Source organism: Procambarus clarkii, chromosome 21, assembly GCF_040958095.1.
Source record: "Procambarus clarkii isolate CNS0578487 chromosome 21, FALCON_Pclarkii_2.0, whole genome shotgun sequence".
Lineage (NCBI taxonomy): Eukaryota > Metazoa > Arthropoda > Malacostraca > Decapoda > Cambaridae > Procambarus > Procambarus clarkii.
This window is the reverse complement of record NC_091170.1, coordinates 19,360,578-19,382,729: the sequence shown is the minus strand read 5'-3', so window position 1 is coordinate 19,382,729 and position 22,152 is coordinate 19,360,578. Positions and strand designations below refer to the sequence as shown.

Sequence of the window (22,152 nt, the reverse complement as noted above, 5' to 3'; positions counted from 1 at the left end):
CGAGACCTCATCCTGTTTGACCTCCATCGAGTCCTCGGCTTTCTTCTATTCCTCCCTGCTTGCATCATCATCCTCTTCCCACACTTTTCACCTCTATACAACTCCATTTCTTCTCCTTCAACTCTTCTTCGTTCCCTAAAAGTTCTTCGAGCACTGTACTATACTCAACAGCACTCGACCGTACATGTCGCTTTACCTCTCCTAGAGTGCTCGTAAGCATCTCTCCACACATACTGTCTCTTCTCCTTTCACTTTCTCGGCCATTACTTTTCACTATCTCTCCTCCACGTTTTCTGTGAAACATGTCAACTCCTGACATCTCAAACAACTTAACTCTACTATCCATATGCCTCTGTGCTCGTGGACCACTTGATGCTCTATTCCCGTCCTCAGTCTGTCCACATCCTTCCTCATTCCTACTCAGCACAGTTGCATTCACCTTCCGACTCTTAATTCCAGCGTGCTGGGCTCTACTCAGGTCCCCTCTCTTCACATGAGTCTTCTTCGGCTGGGTCATCTTCACTTTTGACCTCACCGAGACTTCATTTTCCTGGGCTGGACCTTCATCAAATAGCCATGCTATATCTACGTCGATATCCTCTACCGGTTGAATCGACACTGTCTCATCTTCTCCAGTGTCTTCCTCGTCGGCCACATCTGCCTTCGTCGCTACCGAGACAGGGTACTCAATGGCTTGGCGGTCTCCTGACGCATCTCCTCGGATGTCAGTCAGGTTCATACTCTCAGGTGTCCCACCCGTGCCGTGGCCTTCTGGGCACTCCTCTGGCACAGTCTCTGCCATGACTCTTGGCAACACCTTTGTTCCACACAAGTCATTTCTCAGGATCACTTGGACTCCTGGAACAGGTATGTCGGGGCACACTCCCAACATCACCTCTGCCGACACATATTCCGACCTTAGCTGGACAGTACATACGGGCATGTCACTCTCAGACAATAACCCATATACTTTCATCTTACTCCTGCTAGCTAATCGTCGATCATTCCCAATCAGGCTTCTCGCAATCAAGCTCTGATTAGCTCCGGTATCTCTTAAAATACCAACTTCTACCTCAGGCTGGCCTCCTATACTGATCCAACCTTTACTCATGAACGGCCTATACCTCTCGTTCACTAAGTTCATCTTCTGTGGTTTGTCTTGGAACACATTAGTATATTTGCTTCGGGGGTCACACATGGCCAGGGTCACAACTCTCTTGCCCTGCCGACAGTCTCGCATCACGTGACCCAATCCGTTACAATTGTAACATCTCATCTGGGAGAAGTCTCTTCTATATGTACCAGAGTGGCTCTGACTTTGTCCACTCGCATGAGAGTTCCTCGGGCAAGGTACACTACCTGCACTCTGTGGGGCTTTACTGGACTCTTGATTCCCTGGATAACGATTAGTTTCTCGTTTGGCTCCTCCATCCTCACTTTCAGACGAAGTGCACGACCTACTCTTCTGAGTTTTAGGGTACTTACTTTTATCTGCCCATTTATCAAAATTCTTCTCACCCCAGACTCTTCTGGGTCTTTCATAATTTCTTCCTCCCCAGACTCCACTGGGTCTGCCATTGCTGCGTCTCACCTCGTTCTTCACTCTGTTCTCCCTCAAGCTCTTGTATGCTTCAGTAATCATATCCGCCCTATCTGCGGCATCTTTCACCTCCTTTATCCCTGCTTCTTGGATCTTGAACTTTGTTTCGGGATGCATCATCTCCAAGAACTTCTCCATGACCATCAGTTGCTTTAGGTCAGCGTAAGATCCAACTCCAGCAGCCTCAATCCACTTCTGGAATCGTCTTTCCAGATCTCTTGCTGTCTCAGCAAAAGTACACGTTCCAACTTTGATCATTTCTCTGAAGCGCTTCCTATAAGCTTCTGGGGTTAGCTGAAACGAGCGCAATATGCTGCTCTTTACTGTGGCATAATCCTGGCACTCTTCCAGTGACAATTGGGTGTACGCCACCCTGGCTGCACCTGTCAATCTTAACTGGACCAGCTGGGCCCATTCCTCCTGTGGCCACTCCTTGATGCTGGCAACTTTTTCAAAGTGCTCGAAAAAGCTCTCTGCCTCTTCGGGAACAAACAAGGGAATGTCCTTCTCCCTAACCCTAACATCTGATGAGTGTGACACCTGGGTGGTGCTCTCTGGCAACCCATGTTCAATCCTTTGTTCAGCCAAGGTTTTATTCGCTTCTATCTGCATTTGTTTTGTTCTCTCTTTTTCTTTTTCGACCTGGGCTTTTTCTTTCTCCATCTCTAGTCTTGCTTTCTCTACTTCCAGCCTGGTTTCCTCTTTTATCTGGAGTTCTAATTTCATCTTTTCCAGCTGGAACTGTCTCTCCTTGTCCTCTCGTCGTTGCTGCACCTGGAGCTCTAACTGGAATCTCTCCAAGCTCCTATTCCGGCTACTCCTGCTACTGCGGCTACTCTTGCTGCTCCTACTCGATCCCTGGGATCTCACTTCATCCTGCCCATCGTCCTCCTTTCCACTTTCAGCTCCTTTTTGGGCTCCTTGCTCTGCCGCTTCACTTTTGGCTCTCAACTGTCTAAGGATCTCATCCTTCATCCCAGCTACCTTAGATGCTTTCAACCTAATGCCACATTTTTCTGCTATTTGTTTCAATTGATCCCTCGTGCAACCTTCCAAGTTCTCAGGCTTGCCTGACTCCACAAACGCTTGCACCTTATCCATCTTTGTCCTGTGAGTCTTCCCAAGAGAGAGAGTATACACCTGCAGTCACACAATTTATATATTTCAGCAAGGGTGTACAAATCCACTCTTGGACAGGGTGTGGGTGTGTCAGTTCACTCTCCCGGACACAGGCCCCCAATTTATTATAGTTTGTGTGTGTGTCGGTGTTGTCGTCGTTGATCCTTCTCTACGGACAACCCAACCCACAACTCGGTAGAGTGCTTATTACCTCACTAGGAGATCACCCTTGGCGCTTCTGGCTCTTGGAGAGGGGCTCAACGTCACCCGTTTAGGGGATGCGGCTGAAACACTTAGCCTCGTTGTCATGTGCACACACCCACTCGAGCCGCTGTGACTCCCCCACTCTCTCCTTATGTGATATGATCTCCTCAATCCCCTATGACTTACTAGAATTACCTTCTACCCTGTCCACAGCAGTGGTTCTTGGTTCTTTCTCTCTCTCTCTCTCCTTCTTTACTACCTCCTGGGAAGCCTCACTAGGACAAGGGTAAACACCAGCAAATTGGGATACATTTACTGGACAAAGCACATACACGATACATACACACATATAATAATAATGAATCCTATACTCTATAATATTACAATCAGGTTGCTCTCCAACACCATCGGAACTCTATTATCAGTTTACCAAGTGGTATCCTATCTTCTGATTCACCACCTGATACTATCACCCTCCTCAAGTAGATCAAGTCTACATACACTGTTGCACTATCAACAAGAGGAATATATATATATATATATATGTCGTACCTAGTAGCCAGAACTCACTTTTTGGCCTACTATTCAAGGCCCGATTTGCATAATAAGCCAAGTTTTCCTGAATTAATATATTTTTTCTAATTTTTTTCTTATGAAATGATAAAGCTACCCATTTCATTATGTATGAGGTCAATTTTTTTTTATTGGAGTTAAAATTAACGTAGATATATGACCGAACCTAACCAACCCTACCTAACCTAACCTAACCTATCTTTATAGGTTAGGTTTGGTTAGGTAGCCGAAAAAGTTAGGTTAGGTTAGGTTTGGTAGGTTAGGTAGTCGAAAAACAATTAATTCATGAAAACTTGGCTTATTAGGCAAATCGGGCCTTGAATAGTAGGCCAAAAAGTGAGTTCTGGCTACTAGGTACGACATATATATATATATATATATATATATATATATATATATATATATATATATATATATATATATATATATATATATATACATATATATATATATATATATATATATATATATATATATATATATATATATATATATATATATATATATATATATATATATAAATGTGTACAATGAAAATCAGCATGTGAATGCAATAACGTATATCAGCATAAATGTTTCTTGCTACACTGCAATGATCAATCGATCACCCTATCAGTCCAGGAACACATACATTTGTAGGTAATCCAGCCTACGCCTGCAACTCTAAATTTCAGTATAAAACACTCCTTGACGTGAGAATGCAAACAACCACTCACCTCTCACTGCGTCTTGCACACTAATGACAACCAAACACTATCAACTCCCTATAAGTAATCCACCAGAACTTCCCTTCCACCTCTGGAAGTTCACTATCCTGATATCTTCAGGTTCTTCCAGGCTTCACTACCAGGATCCTCTGCAGCTCCTCCAGGCTGCTATCATGAAGTTTCCTTGAGCAACTACGGTGCTTCACCCTTCTGCTAGGGTCCTCCACAGCTCTCTTGGCTGCTAAACCATGAAGTTCCCTCGAGCAACTATGGTGCTTCACCACCTCTACAGAAGCACGTGACACTCCTCTTCACTGCTTCTCCTCACAGCTCGAGGTCCTCTGCTCCACTACCTTGGAGTCTCATCAACTACTTCATCTGTGCTGGCTTCGAAGTTCTCAGCAACTTCTTCCCCAAAGACAAACCTGCAACCCATCGACACTCCAATAAAATTGTTTCCCCTTTAACACATAAACAAAAATAATCACACAATATGTTTGCCTCAAACCTCTATCTGCCCTCTACATACTGTGAGAGTGGACTCCCCCATTTTGGGCGGGTCCATACTCCACCTCGCCTGGCGGGTGTGAGTCAAACTGGGAGGGTCCTTCGCCGTCAGGAGCCGGGCTCCCTCAGTTGCCTGCCAGCGCTCAGAGGAGGCAGATGTCGCTCCGTGTTCCTCCCTCTCCACTCTCTTATTTCTGGCTTTCTGCCTCATTAAAACATGTCTAAATTATCAATAAACATTGCTACTGTCGCTGGGCACACGACCACCTACAAGCAATCACTATAAACTGGCGTATATCGTGCTTACCACAGATTGTCTGGTCGAGGGCGCTCCTCCCTCTGACGAAGCTTGGTCAGGGTGCTTCCACGGCCCACAATAATGCCTCTGGGCGGTTTAATAAACACTCCTCGTAGCCCACGACTTGAGACCACACATCCCCAGCTCGATTCCACAGCTGGTACGTCTGCACACTTCTCTTCTCTTCGAGATATATCATTAGGGGTTCCCTTCTGACGGGAGCTCAAACGGAGCGCGGCTTTCCCCTGCGATGTCTGGCCTCAAGTGAGGTCAAGGCCCTCCAGAAACGAGCCTCACGCCTCCAGCAAAATGTTCACATCTCCTAGTCAGTCATTTATCTGTTTTCTTCTTCACTGCCCATAATCTTATATTGTTCATCATATCCAACCAGCTATTTTACATATGTGTTATCACCTCAATATTTGCTAGACCTTCTAATCAGGTCAGGCTTTATGAATAACTCTCAAGGAGGGAGACTCGTTTCTCCTGCAGGCTGAGATCATAACACTCCCCTCCCCTTATTTTTGAGAGTTATTCCAGTGGCAAAGCTCGGGATAATACATCCGCCACCACACTGTCTCGTTCTTCAACCGATTGGTTCGACCGGTTGATCTGCTTACGTACTCCCTTAGGAGTCTACAATTAATCTGTTGCTCCTTGCAACATCTGGCTCACAACTCGCCAGAAATATGATCTTCTCATAAACGATCTGACTTCTCTGACACCTCTTGTCCAGGCTGTCCTCTTTGGACGCCTGCGCTCCATCGGTCCACTCTACTTACTGTTTCCACCCTCCGTTACCTCGTCTTCTTCTCTTCACGTCCAGAGTCAGACGTCTACTGTCTGTACCTCCTCTGTCGTCTTCACACTTCCATCTACTGCCATTATACTTTCATCTCCTGTCATCATACTTCACTCCCTCGTCTTCACCGACGATCCTCCCTTTCGTCTCCTCATTTATCCGAGACCTCATCCTGTTTGACCTCCATCGAGTCCTCGGCTTTCTTCTATTCCTCCCTGCTTGCATCATCATCCTCTTCCCACACTTTTCACCTCTATACAACTCCATTTCTTCTCCTTCAACTCTTCTTCGTTCCCTAAAAGTTCTTCGAGCACTGTACTATACTCAACAGCACTCGACCGTACATGTCGCTTTACCTCTCCTAGAGTGCTCGTAAGCATCTCTCCACACATACTGTCTCTTCTCCTTTCACTTTCTCGGCCATTACTTTTCACTATCTCTCCTCCACGTTTTCTGTGAAACATGTCAACTCCTGACATCTCAAACAACTTAACTCTACTATCCATATGCCTCTGTGCTCGTGGACCACTTGATGCTCTATTCCCGTCCTCAGTCTGTCCACATCCTTCCTCATTCCTACTCAGCACAGTTGCATTCACCTTCCGACTCTTAATTCCAGCGTGCTGGGCTCTACTCAGGTCCCCTCTCTTCACATGAGTCTTCTTCGGCTGGGTCATCTTCACTTTTGACCTCACCGAGACTTCATTTTCCTGGGCTGGACCTTCATCAAATAGCCATGCTATATCTACGTCGATATCCTCTACCGGTTGAATCGACACTGTCTCATCTTCTCCAGTGTCTTCCTCGTCGGCCACATCTGCCTTCGTCGCTACCGAGACAGGGTACTCAATGGCTTGGCGGTCTCCTGACGCATCTCCTCGGATGTCAGTCAGGTTCATACTCTCAGGTGTCCCACCCGTGCCGTGGCCTTCTGGGCACTCCTCTGGCACAGTCTCTGCCATGACTCTTGGCAACACCTTTGTTCCACACAAGTCATTTCTCAGGATCACTTGGACTCCTGGAACAGGTATGTCGGGGCACACTCCCAACATCACCTCTGCCGACACATATTCCGACCTTAGCTGGACAGTACATACGGGCATGTCACTCTCAGACAATAACCCATATACTTTCATCTTACTCCTGCTAGCTAATCGTCGATCATTCCCAATCAGGCTTCTCGCAATCAAGCTCTGATTAGCTCCGGTATCTCTTAAAATACCAACTTCTACCTCAGGCTGGCCTCCTATACTGATCCAACCTTTACTCATGAACGGCCTATACCTCTCGTTCACTAAGTTCATCTTCTGTGGTTTGTCTTGGAACACATTAGTATATTTGCTTCGGGGGTCACACATGGCCAGGGTCACAACTCTCTTGCCCTGCCGACAGTCTCGCATCACGTGACCCAATCCGTTACAATTGTAACATCTCATCTGGGAGAAGTCTCTTCTATATGTACCAGAGTGGCTCTGACTTTGTCCACTCGCATGAGAGTTCCTCGGGCAAGGTACACTACCTGCACTCTGTGGGGCTTTACTGGACTCTTGATTCCCTGGATAACGATTAGTTTCTCGTTTGGCTCCTCCATCCTCACTTTCAGACGAAGTGCACGACCTACTCTTCTGAGTTTTAGGGTACTTACTTTTATCTGCCCATTTATCAAAATTCTTCTCACCCCAGACTCTTCTGGGTCTTTCATAATTTCTTCCTCCCCAGACTCCACTGGGTCTGCCATTGCTGCGTCTCACCTCGTTCTTCACTCTGTTCTCCCTCAAGCTCTTGTATGCTTCAGTAATCATATCCGCCCTATCTGCGGCATCTTTCACCTCCTTTATCCCTGCTTCTTGGATCTTGAACTTTGTTTCGGGATGCATCATCTCCAAGAACTTCTCCATGACCATCAGTTGCTTTAGGTCAGCGTAAGATCCAACTCCAGCAGCCTCAATCCACTTCTGGAATCGTCTTTCCAGATCTCTTGCTGTCTCAGCAAAAGTACACGTTCCAACTTTGATCATTTCTCTGAAGCGCTTCCTATAAGCTTCTGGGGTTAGCTGAAACGAGCGCAATATGCTGCTCTTTACTGTGGCATAATCCTGGCACTCTTCCAGTGACAATTGGGTGTACGCCACCCTGGCTGCACCTGTCAATCTTAACTGGACCAGCTGGGCCCATTCCTCCTGTGGCCACTCCTTGATGCTGGCAACTTTTTCAAAGTGCTCGAAAAAGCTCTCTGCCTCTTCGGGAACAAACAAGGGAATGTCCTTCTCCCTAACCCTAACATCTGATGAGTGTGACACCTGGGTGGTGCTCTCTGGCAACCCATGTTCAATCCTTTGTTCAGCCAAGGTTTTATTCGCTTCTATCTGCATTTGTTTTGTTCTCTCTTTTTCTTTTTCGACCTGGGCTTTTTCTTTCTCCATCTCTAGTCTTGCTTTCTCTACTTCCAGCCTGGTTTCCTCTTTTATCTGGAGTTCTAATTTCATCTTTTCCAGCTGGAACTGTCTCTCCTTGTCCTCTCGTCGTTGCTGCACCTGGAGCTCTAACTGGAATCTCTCCAAGCTCCTATTCCGGCTACTCCTGCTACTGCGGCTACTCTTGCTGCTCCTACTCGATCCCTGGGATCTCACTTCATCCTGCCCATCGTCCTCCTTTCCACTTTCAGCTCCTTTTTGGGCTCCTTGCTCTGCCGCTTCACTTTTGGCTCTCAACTGTCTAAGGATCTCATCCTTCATCCCAGCTACCTTAGATGCTTTCAACCTAATGCCACATTTTTCTGCTATTTGTTTCAATTGATCCCTCGTGCAACCTTCCAAGTTCTCAGGCTTGCCTGACTCCACAAACGCTTGCACCTTATCCATCTTTGTCCTGTGAGTCTTCCCAAGAGAGAGAGTATACACCTGCAGTCACACAATTTATATATTTCAGCAAGGGTGTACAAATCCACTCTTGGACAGGGTGTGGGTGTGTCAGTTCACTCTCCCGGACACAGGCCCCCAATTTATTATAGTTTGTGTGTGTGTCGGTGTTGTCGTCGTTGATCCTTCTCTACGGACAACCCAACCCACAACTCGGTAGAGTGCTTATTACCTCACTAGGAGATCACCCTTGGCGCTTCTGGCTCTTGGAGAGGGGCTCAACGTCACCCGTTTAGGGGATGCGGCTGAAACACTTAGCCTCGTTGTCATGTGCACACACCCACTCGAGCCGCTGTGACTCCCCCACTCTCTCCTTATGTGATATGATCTCCTCAATCCCCTATGACTTACTAGAATTACCTTCTACCCTGTCCACAGCAGTGGTTCTTGGTTCTTTCTCTCTCTCTCTCTCCTTCTTTACTACCTCCTGGGAAGCCTCACTAGGACAAGGGTAAACACCAGCAAATTGGGATACATTTACTGGACAAAGCACATACACGATACATACACACATATAATAATAATGAATCCTATACTCTATAATATTACAATCAGGTTGCTCTCCAACACCATCGGAACTCTATTATCAGTTTACCAAGTGGTATCCTATCTTCTGATTCACCACCTGATACTATCACCCTCCTCAAGTAGATCAAGTCTACATACACTGTTGCACTATCAACAAGAGGAATATATATATATATATATATGTCGTACCTAGTAGCCAGAACTCACTTTTTGGCCTACTATTCAAGGCCCGATTTGCATAATAAGCCAAGTTTTCCTGAATTAATATATTTTTTCTAATTTTTTTCTTATGAAATGATAAAGCTACCCATTTCATTATGTATGAGGTCAATTTTTTTTTATTGGAGTTAAAATTAACGTAGATATATGACCGAACCTAACCAACCCTACCTAACCTAACCTAACCTATCTTTATAGGTTAGGTTTGGTTAGGTAGCCGAAAAAGTTAGGTTAGGTTAGGTTTGGTAGGTTAGGTAGTCGAAAAACAATTAATTCATGAAAACTTGGCTTATTAGGCAAATCGGGCCTTGAATAGTAGGCCAAAAAGTGAGTTCTGGCTACTAGGTACGACATATATATATATATATATATATATATATATATATATATATATATATATATATATATATATATATATATATATATACATATATATATATATATATATATATATATATATATATATATATATATATATATATATATATATATAAATGTGTACAATGAAAATCAGCATGTGAATGCAATAACGTATATCAGCATAAATGTTTCTTGCTACACTGCAATGATCAATCGATCACCCTATCAGTCCAGGAACACATACATTTGTAGGTAATCCAGCCTACGCCTGCAACTCTAAATTTCAGTATAAAACACTCCTTGACGTGAGAATGCAAACAACCACTCACCTCTCACTGCGTCTTGCACACTAATGACAACCAAACACTATCAACTCCCTATAAGTAATCCACCAGAACTTCCCTTCCACCTCTGGAAGTTCACTATCCTGATATCTTCAGGTTCTTCCAGGCTTCACTACCAGGATCCTCTGCAGCTCCTCCAGGCTGCTATCATGAAGTTTCCTTGAGCAACTACGGTGCTTCACCCTTCTGCTAGGGTCCTCCACAGCTCTCTTGGCTGCTAAACCATGAAGTTCCCTCGAGCAACTATGGTGCTTCACCACCTCTACAGAAGCACGTGACACTCCTCTTCACTGCTTCTCCTCACAGCTCGAGGTCCTCTGCTCCACTACCTTGGAGTCTCATCAACTACTTCATCTGTGCTGGCTTCGAAGTTCTCAGCAACTTCTTCCCCAAAGACAAACCTGCAACCCATCGACACTCCAATAAAATTGTTTCCCCTTTAACACATAAACAAAAATAATCACACAATATGTTTGCCTCAAACCTCTATCTGCCCTCTACATACTGTGAGAGTGGACTCCCCCATTTTGGGCGGGTCCATACTCCACCTCGCCTGGCGGGTGTGAGTCAAACTGGGAGGGTCCTTCGCCGTCAGGAGCCGGGCTCCCTCAGTTGCCTGCCAGCGCTCAGAGGAGGCAGATGTCGCTCCGTGTTCCTCCCTCTCCACTCTCTTATTTCTGGCTTTCTGCCTCATTAAAACATGTCTAAATTATCAATAAACATTGCTACTGTCGCTGGGCACACGACCACCTACAAGCAATCACTATAAACTGGCGTATATCGTGCTTACCACAGATTGTCTGGTCGAGGGCGCTCCTCCCTCTGACGAAGCTTGGTCAGGGTGCTTCCACGGCCCACAATAATGCCTCTGGGCGGTTTAATAAACACTCCTCGTAGCCCACGACTTGAGACCACACATCCCCAGCTCGATTCCACAGCTGGTACGTCTGCACACTTCTCTTCTCTTCGAGATATATCATTAGGGGTTCCCTTCTGACGGGAGCTCAAACGGAGCGCGGCTTTCCCCTGCGATGTCTGGCCTCAAGTGAGGTCAAGGCCCTCCAGAAACGAGCCTCACGCCTCCAGCAAAATGTCCACATCTCCTAGTCAGTCATTTATCTGTTTTCTTCTTCACTGCCCATAATCTTAAATTGTTCATCATATCCAACCAGCTATTTTACATATGTGTTATCACCTCAATATTTGCTAGACCTTCTAATCAGGTAAGGCTTGATGAATAACTCTCAAGGAGGGAGACTCGTTTCTCCTGCAGGCTGAGATCATAACATCAGCTAGTCAAAACTTAACATAACAGATATGATTTCACAGTTTTAACCTTTGCAAGTTTTTCAATGTTTTCTCTTCACTTGTGCTAAGTGAGTCAGACAAAATGTGACATTTCATTATTAGCCAGGCAATACGCTATTAGCTAGATAGCCAAAACATATAACACGCATTATTTCACAGAAATTTTTTTCTAGCGAATATGGTTCCTTTAAGCAGTTCATGACATCAAACTATCAATTAACTATCATGACATCAATTTAGCAGTCTCCGTGGTGTAGTGGTAAGACACTCGCCTGGCGTTCCGCGAGCGCTATGTCATGGGTTCGTATCCTGGCCGGGGAGGATTTAATGGGCGCAATTCCTTAACTGTAGCCTCTGTTTAACGCAACAGTAAAATGTGTACTTGGATGAAAAAACGATTCTTCGCGGCAGGGGATCGTATTCCAGGGACCATAGGATTAAGGACTTGCCCGAAACGCTACGCGTACTAGTGGCTGTACAAGAATGTAACAACTCTTGTATATATCTCAAAAAAAAAAAAAAAAAAAAAAAAAAAAAAAAAAAAAAACACCAGCAGTCCGCGAAATTCTCTTTAGTCAATAATCATCCATTACAGTGTTTCTTGACTAAAATAGCACTCCAAAACATAAGTGGACCTTTTTATTCTCACTGTCGCACTTATAGTCAATAATTTGTTTCGCAGAGTGACAAGTTATGCTTAGTGACGAGATTTCACGGTGAGCATAGTTTAAGAGAGTTCACACTGTATTAATTACGGTTATGGATATGATATGTTATGTTTATGAAGATCTTTACTTCTTATTTTTAACCATTTTCCCGCTCCCAGCTTTTCAGTCTTCTCATATTCTTTTCAAATAAAGTTTGCTTACTGTTTTCCAGTAGATTGGCTTCACATTACATGTATTAATCAACTTTCAAATTCAGTTCAGTTTCTTTTCAATATCACAGCTTTGTTGTTCCCCTGTCAGTATCTAGTTCAAGACCTCGTATTAGCAATGTCATTAATACTACTATCAACCATGTATTGGATGTCTCAGACATTCAGTTAACAACTTAGTAAGTGTTTAATGAATGTGGGAATCACTTCACGTGTGCTCATTTTAGTTTAGTTTAAAGTTTTCCATCTTAAATTAATACTACTATCACCAACTATGTATTGGATAGCTCAGGCAATCAGTTAACAACTCGGTAAGTAAAAATCACTTCATGTGAGCTCATTTTTAGTTTAGGATAAGGTTTTTCCATCGTAAAATACTATTATCATCAACCATGTATTGGGTGGCTCAACCATCCAGTTTACAACTCGGTAACTGTTTACTGAACATAGATATCCCTCCATGTGACCTCATTTTTTAGTTTAAAGTTTCTCCATCGTAAAAAAATAAAATATTACTATCACAAACCTTGTATTGGCCGGCTCAGGCATTCAGTTTACAACTCAGTAAGTGTTTACTGAACGCAAAATCGCTACTTGTGTGGTCATTTAGTTTAAAGTTTCCCAATCTTAAAATATTACTATCATCATCAACCCAGTATTGGGCTCTCGGGCATTCAGTTAACCACTCGGTAAGTGTTTACTGAACGTCGAAATTATTTCCTGTGTGCCCATTTTTAGTTGAACCCGTCTCTACTCCAAACCGGACCTTCGGTTCGAGTCGGGCCCCTAGGTCCTGACTGGTTTGGAGTCAGGAGTTTACTTAGGAAGTACCTAAGCAAAGTTTAGTTGTGGGAGATTCCCAGAGAAGGTATTTGGATAGAACGTTTTGTGCTAGAGTTAGAGGGAACAGGTTAAGGGTTTGCTATCCCGGAGCTGGTATTGTTGATATTATAAACAACATGAATGATATTATGGCTGGAAATGGGAACAATCCCGTTATTTGCATTAGCGTGAGAGGAAATGATGTTGGTCGAGTTAGGAGTGAGTAACTGATTCAGAGGTATAAAATTAGTATTGAATTAAATTGAATTAGTTTGGTATTCAATTGGTATTCAATAATTTAATTGGTATTGAATTAGTTAGAAGCAAGGGAGGAATCCCGATCATATATGGCATTCTTCCAAGAAAGGGAGTGGGAAATGAATGGATGTCGAGAGCACTTGGTGTCAATTGCCGGCTGGAAAGATATTGCAAATCAAATGCAACATCTTTCATAGACAACTGGGAACACTTCTATGGAAGAAATGAAATGTATGCTCGCGATGGGGTGCATCTATCGAGGGCTGGGGTTGTTGCTGTTGCGAACTCGTTGGAACCAGTGGTTAGAGGCATTTGTTTGGGTTTAAACTGTTAATAGATAGTGGTATGGGAATCGATTTGGAGGAAGGAGGTAATAAAAGTATGTGTTTGTGGGAGAAAAGAATTGGCAAAATGATCAGGAAAAGAGAAGAGCCTCAAAATAACAATTCACTTAGGGTATATTAAACAAACACTAGAAGTCTAAGAAATTATATAAACGATTTAAATGCTCTTGTCTGCAAAGAAAAAATTGATATTATTGCACTTACCGAAACGTGGATGAATGTAGAAAATAGAGAGCTATTAGCTGAATATCAAATAAATGGATTTAAACTATTTCACACAGATACATATATTAGACCTGGAGGGGGAGTAGCCATATATGCTATCTTGAGGTTATCTTGAGATGATTTTGGGGCTTTAGTGTCCCCGTGGCCCGGTCCTCGACCAGGCCTCCACCCCAAGGAAGCAGCCCATGACAGCTGACTAACACCCAGGTACATAAGAACATAAGAACATAAGAACAAAGGCAACTGCAGAAGGCCTATTGGCCCATACGAGGCAGCTCCTATTTATAACCACCCAATCCCACTCATATACTTGTCCAACCCGCGCTTGAAACAATCGAGGGACCCCACCTCCAGCAAGTTACGCGGTAATTGGTTCCACAAATCAACAACCCTGTTACTGAATCAGTATTTACCCAAGTCTTTCCTAAATCTAAACTTATTCAATTTATACCCATTGTTTCGTGTTCTGTCTTGTGTTGATACTTTTAATACCCTATTAATATCCCCTTTGTTATGTCCATTCGCCCACTTGTAAGCCTCTATCATGTCACCCCTAACTCTTCGCCTTTCCAGTGAATGCAACTTAAGCTTTGTTAATCTTTCTTCATATGAAAGATTTCTAATTTAGGGAATTAACTTAGTCATCCTACGCTGGACACGTTCAAGTGAATTTATATCCATTCTATAATATGGCGACCAAAACTGAACTGCAAAATCTAAATGGGGCCTAACTAGAGCAAGATATAGCTTGAGAACCACACCAGGTGTCTTGTTACTAACGCTGCGATTAATAAATCCAAGTGTCCGATTTGCCTTATTACGAACATTTATGCATTGATCCTTTTGTTTTAAATTCTTACTAATCATAACTCCCAGATCCCTTTCGCAATCCGACTTCGCAATCTCAACACCATCTAGCTCGTATCTTGTAACTCTATCATCATTACCTAACCTCAGAACTTTACATTTATCAGCATTAAACTGCATCTGCCAATCCTTTGACCACCTCAAAACCCTATCCAGATCAACTTGAAGTGATAGTGAGTCCTCCTCCGAATTAATTTCCCTACCGATTTTCGTATCATCGGCAAATTTGAAAATGTTGCTACTCAAACCTGAATCTAAATCATTTATATATATTATAAACAACAGAGGTCCCAGGACAGAGCCTTGAGGCACTCCACTTACAACATTTTCCCACTCTGACTTGACTCCATTTATACTAACTCTCTGTTTCCATTGGTATATCCATGCCCTAATCCAGTTTAATAGAGCACCCCCAATACCATGAGCCTCTATCTTTTTAATCAGTCTTTCATGTGGCACTGTATCAAAAGCTTTGCTAAAGTCAAGGTACACAACATCACAATCCTTACCACTATCAACTGCCTCAACTATGCTAGAATAAAAAGATAACAAATTTGTTAAACATGAACGGCCATTTATAAAACCATGTTGCGACTCAATTATTAATTTATGTTTTTCAAGATGAAGACGAATTTTATTTGCTATTATAGATTCGAGTAACTTTCCCACAGTAGACGTTAGGCTAATTGGTCGATAGTTAGACGCAAGTGATCTATCACCTTTCTTAAAAACTGGTATCACATTAGCAACTTTCCAAAACTCTGGCACTCTGCCTGACTCTATTGATTTATTAAATATGGTTGACAGTGGGTCACAAAGCTCCTCTTTGCATTCTTTAAGCACCCTGGCAAACACTTCATCCGGCCCTGGGGATTTGTTTGGTTTGAGTTTTACTCTTTGTTTAAGAACATCCTCCCTGGTAACTGTTAAACTCGTCAACCTGTCCTCGTCCCCACCCACATAGACTTGTTCGGCTGAAGGCATATTGTTAAGTTCCTCTTTAGTTAATACAGATACAAAATATTTATTAAAAATACTACTCATCTCTTCATCACTATCTGTTATTTGACCTGTCTCAGTTTTTAATGGACCTATCCCTTCCCTAGTCTTAGTACGATATAACTGAAAAAACCTTTAGGATTTGTCTTTGCTTGCCCTGCTATGCGAACTTCATAGTTTCTTTTTGCTTTCCTTATCTCTTTTTTAACATTTCTAACCAGTTGTACGAATTCCTGTTCTAAAGTGACCTCCCCATTTTTAATCCTTTCGTACCAAGCTCTCTTTTTACCTATAAGGTTCTTCAAATTCTTTGTTATCCACTTTGGGTCATTAGTATTCGATCTATTCAATTTGTATGGTATACTACGTTCCTGTGCTTTGTTTAGAATATTCTTAAATAAGTTATATATTGAATTCACATCGAAATCCCCATTTACGTCACCTATCGCTGGGTTCATGTCTCGCTCCAAGACCGGCCCCCACACCATACCCAAGACTTTCCAATCAATTTGACCCAAAGAATTTCTTAGGCTATTAAAATCAGCTTTTCGAAAATCTGGCACTTTAACAGAATTTTCTCCTACAGGTCTATTCCATTCTATGCTAAATCTGATTTCTTTGTGATCACTGTTCCCTAGCTCACTCCCTATTTCGATGTCATTAATTTGTGTTTCCCTGTTAGTTAACACTAAATCTAAAATATTATTTTCCCGTGTTGGTTCCTTAATGTGTTGCGTAAGAAAGCAATCGTCAATTAATTCTAGAAAATCTTCTGCTTCACTATTCCCTGTTTTGTTCAACCAGTTTATTCCACTAAAATTAAAGTCACTCATGACGTAAATACTGTTAGATCTAGATGCCCTAGATATTTCATCCCATAGATGCTTTGCTTCCATTCTGTCTAAATTTGGTGGCTTATATATAACTCCTATTATAATATTATTTGCTTTTTCGTATAATTCTATCCAAATAGTTTCTGAGTGTGGTTCAGATTTGATTCCCTCTTTGAGACTACATTTCAAATTGTCCCTAACATATATGGCTACTCCCCCTCCTCGTCTAATATATCTATCTGTGTGAAATAGTTTAAATCCATTTATTTGATATTCAGCTAATAGTTCTCTATTTTCTACATTCATCCACGTTTCGGTAAGTGCAATAATATCTATTTTTTCTGTGCAGACAAGAGCATTTAATTCGTTAATTTTATTTCTTAGACTTCTACTGTTAGTGTAATATACCCTAAGTGAATTGTTATTTTGAGGCCCTTCTCTTTCCCTGATCATTTTGCCAATTCCTTTCTCCCACAAACAAATACTTTTATTATCTCCTTCCTCCAAATTAATTCTCATACCTCTATCTACTAACAGTTTAAATCCAAACAAACACCTGTAACCACTTCTTCCAACGAGTTCGCAACAGCAACAACCCCAGCTCTTGATAGATGCACCCCATCACGAGCATACATTTCATTTCTTCCATAGAAGTGTTCCCAGTTGTCTATGAAAGATATTGCATTTGATTTGCAATATCTTTCCAGCCGGCAATTGACACCAAGTGCCCTTGACATCCATTCATTTCCCACTCCCTTTCTTGGAAGAATGCCACATATGATCGGGATTCCTCCCTTGCTCCTAACTAATTCAATGGCTGTCCTGAATCTCTGTATTAGTTCCTCACTCCTAACTCGTCCAACATCATTACCCCCTGCACTAATACAAATAATGGGTTTGTTCCCATTTCCTGTCATAATATCATTCATGTTTCCAACAATATCACCAATTCCACCTCCCGGGTAGCAAACCCTTAATCTGTTCCCCCTATCTCTGGCACAAAACGTTCTGTCTAAATACCTCACCTGGAAAAATTCCTATGCTGGAATAAAAAGTTAGCAAATTTGTTAAACATGAACGGCCATTTGTAAAACCATGTTGGGACTCATTTATAAATTTATGGTTTTCAAGATGGAGACGAATTGTATTTGCAATTATTGATTCAAGTAACTTTCCCACAATAGACGTTAGGCTAATTGGCCGATAGTTTGACGCAAGTGATCTATCTCCTTTCTTAAAAATTGGTACCACATTAGCTACCTTCCATGACTCTGGCACTCTGCCTGACTCTATTGATTTATTAAATATGGTAGACAGTGGCTCGGAAAGCTCCTCTTTGCATTCTTTAAGCACCCTGGCAAACACTTCATCCGGCCCTGGGGATTTGTTTGGTTTTAGTTTTTCTAATTGTTTAATTACATCCTCCCTGGTAACTTCTAAACTAGTCAACCTGTCCTCATCCCCACCCACATAGACTTGTTCGGCTGAAGGCATATTGTTAAGTTATACTGTCAACCATATTTAATAAATCAATAGAGTCAGGCAGAGTGCCAGAGTTTTGGAAAGTTGCTAATGTGATACCAGTTTTTAAGAAAGGAGATAGATCACTTGCGTCTAACTATCGACCAATTAGCCTAACGTCTATTGTGGGAAAGTTACTCGAATCTATAATAGCAAATAAAATTCGTCTTCATCTTGAAAAACATAAATTAATAATTGAGTCGCAACATGGTTTTATAAATGGCCGTTCATGTTTAACAAATTTGTTATCTTTTTATTCTAGCATTGTTGAGGCAGTTGATAGTGGTAAGGATTGCGATGTTGTATACCTTGACTTTAGCAAAGCTTTTGATACAGTGCCACATGAAAGACTGATTAAAAAAATAGAGTCTCATGGTATTGGGGGTGCTATATTAAGCTGGATTAGGGCATGGCTATACCAAAGGAAACAGAGAGTTAGTATAAATGGAATCAAGTCAGAGTGGGAAAATGTTGTAAGTGGAGTGCCTCAAGGCTCTGTCCTGGGACCTCTGTTGTTTATAATATATATAAATGATTTAGATTCAGGTTTGAGTAGCAACATTTGCAAATTTGCCGATGATACGAAAATCGGTAGGGAAATTAATTCGGAGGAGGACTCACTATCACTTCAAGTTGATCTAGATAGGGTTTTGAAATGGTCAAAGGATTGGCAGATGCAGTTTAATGCTGATAAATGTAAAGTTCTGAGGTTAGGTAATGATGATAGAGTTACAAGATACGAGCTAGATGGTGTTGTGATTGCGAAGTCGGATTGCGAAAGGGATCTGGGAGTTATGATTAGTAAGAATTTAAAACAAAAGGATCAATGCATAAATGTTCGTAATAAGGCAAATCGGACACTTGGATTTATTAATCGCAGCGTTAGTAACAAGACACCTGGTGTGGTTCTCAAGCTATATCTTGCTCTAGTTAGGCCCCATTTAGATTATGCAGTTCAGTTTTGGTCGCCATATTATAGAATGGATATAAATTCACTTGAACGTGTCCAGCGTAGGATGACTAAGTTAATTCCCCAAATTAGAAATCTTTCATATGAAGAAAGATTAACAAAGCTTAAGTTGCATTCACTGGAAAGGCGAAGAGTTAGGGGTGACATGATAGAGGTTTACAAGTGGATGAATGGACATAACCGGGGGGATATTAATAGGGTATTAAAAGTATCAACACAGGACAGAACACGAAACAATGGATATAAATTGGATAAGTTTAGATTTAGGAAAGACTTGGGTAAATACTGGTTCAGTAACAGGGTTGTTGATTTGTGGAACCAATTGCCGCGTAACATTGTGGAGGTGGGGTCCCTCGATTGTTTCAAGCACGGGTTGGACAAGTATATGAGTGGGATTGGGTGGTTATAGAATAGGAGCTGCCTCGTATGGGCCAATAGGCCTTCTGCAGTTACCTTTGTTCTTATGTTCTTCTTATGTTCTTAAGTTCTTCTTTAGTAAATACAGATATAAAATATTTGTTAAAAATAGTACTCATCTCCTTGTCATTATCCGTTATTTTACCTGTCTCAGATTTTAATGGACCTATCCTTTCCCTAGTCTTAGTTCGATATAACTGAAAAAACCCTATAGGATTTGACTTTGCTTGCTCTGCTATGCGAACTTCATAGTTTCTATTTGCTTTCCTAATCTCTTTTTTAACATTTCTAACCAGTTGTATGAATTCCTGTTCTAACCTGTCTTCCCCATTCTTAATCCTTTTGTACCAGGCTCTCTTTTTACTTATAAGGTTCTTTAAATTATTTGTTATCCACTTTGGGTCATTAGTATTCGATCTATTCAATTTGTATGGTATACTACGTTCCTGTGCTGTGTTTAGAATATTCTTAAAAAGGTTATATATTAAATCCACATCGAAATCCCCTTTTACGTCTCCTATCGCTGGGTTCATGTCTCGCTCTAAGACCGTCCCACACCCCATACCCAAGAGTTTCCAATCTATTTGATCCAAAAAATTTCTTAGGCTATTAAAAGCAGCTTTTCGAAAATCTGGCACTGTAACAGAATTTTCTCCTACAGGTCTATTCCATTCTATGCTAAATCTGATTACTTTGTGATCACTGTACCCTAGCTCCCTCCCTATTTCGATGTCATTAATTTGTGTTTCCCTGTTAGTTAACACTAAATCTAAAATATTATTTTCCCGCGTCGGTTCCTTAATGTGTTGCATAAGAAAGCAATCGTCAATTAATTCTAGAAAATCTTCTGCTTCACTATTCCCTGTTTTGTTCACCCAGTTTATTCCACTAAAATTAAAGTCACCCATGACATAAATACTGTTAGATCTAAATGCTCTAGATATTTCATCCCATAGATGCTTTGCTTCCATTCTGTCTATATTTGGTGGCCTATATATAACTCCTATTATAATATTATTTGCTTTTTCTTTTAATTCTATCCAAATAGTTTCTGTGTGTGGCTCAGTTTTGATTCCCTCTTTGAGACTACATTTCAAATTGTCCCTAACATATATGGCTACTCCCCACTCTTCGTCTAATATATCTATCTGTGTGAAATAGTTTAAATCCAATTATCTGATATTCAGCTAATAGTTCTCTATTTTCTACGTTCATCCACATTTCGGTAAGTGCAATAATATCTATTTTTTCTGTGCAGACAAGAGCATTTAATTCATTAATTTTATTTCTTAGACTTCTACTGTTAGTGTAATATATCCTAAGTGAATTGTTATTTTGAGGCCCTTTTCTTTCCCTGATCATTTTGCCAATTCTTTTCTCCCACGAACACATACTTTTATTACCTCCTTCCTCCAAATCAATTCCCATACCACTATCTACTATCTGTTTAAACCCAAACAAACACCTCTAACCACTGGTTCCAACGAGTTCGCAACAGCAACAACCCCAGCCCACGATAGATGCACCCCATCATGAGCATACATTTCATTTTTTCCATAGAAGCGTTCCCAGTTGTCTATGAAAGATATTGCATTTGATTTGCAATATCCTTCCAGCCGGCAATTGACACCAAGTGCCATCGACATTCATTCATTTCCCACTCCCTTTCTTGGAAAAATACCACATATGATCGGGATTCCTCCCTTGCTCCTAACTAATTCAATGGCTGTCCTAAATCTCTGTATTAGTTCCTCACTCGTAACTCGCCCAACATCATTACCCCCTGCACTAATACAAATAATGGGTTTGTTCCCATTTCCCGTCATAATATCATTCATGTTTTCAACAATATCACCAATTCCAGCTCCCGGATAGCAAACCCTTAATCTGTTCTCCCTATCTCTGGCACAAAACGTTCTGTCTAAATACCTCACCTGGGAATTTTCCACAACCAAAATTTGCTTCGGTACCGCCCTAACTTTCTGAGCAGCCTGAGGGGCCTGCGCTCCGCCGTTCCTCGCTGCAGGCGCACTACAGCACTCGTCCTCCAACACGGCAAATGAATTTGCCGTCCTTAGGGCGTCTGTAGGCGGCCTTGTCAAGGTCTTCTTAAGACCCCTGTCTTTCACTACTCTCCACGATGAGGTCTCGTCAACACTGGTCTCCTCCTTCGTTTCCTCTCGAAGTCTCAGCCGTCGTACCTCCTCCCGCAGGGAATCCATCTCTGCTCTCAGAGCTCCAACCAAACTCACCAAATTATTAACTAATCCTTCCACTAATCCTTCCATTATTGCAATAATAATGTTAATAATTAACATTATTATTACAATAATAATGTTAATGGGAAGTCTGTTTAGAACAGGAATTCGTACAATTGGTTAGAAATACTAAAAAAAGATAAGGAAAGCAAAAAGAAACTATGAAGTTCGCATAACAGAGCAAGTAGAAATAAATCCTAAAGGGTTTTTCCAATTATTTCGGACAAAGATTAGGGAAAGGATAGGATCATTAAAAACTGAGAGAGGTCAAATA

At 41.8% G+C, this 22,152-nt stretch overlaps 1 protein-coding gene across 2 annotated transcripts in view; it reads right to left on the bottom strand.

Moving 5' to 3' along the window:
- LOC123760773 (angiopoietin-related protein 7) overlaps positions 1 to 22,152 on the bottom strand; it is a 557,761-nt gene that overhangs the window by 283,192 nt on the left and 252,417 nt on the right. The gene's annotated exons all lie outside the window — the stretch shown is intronic.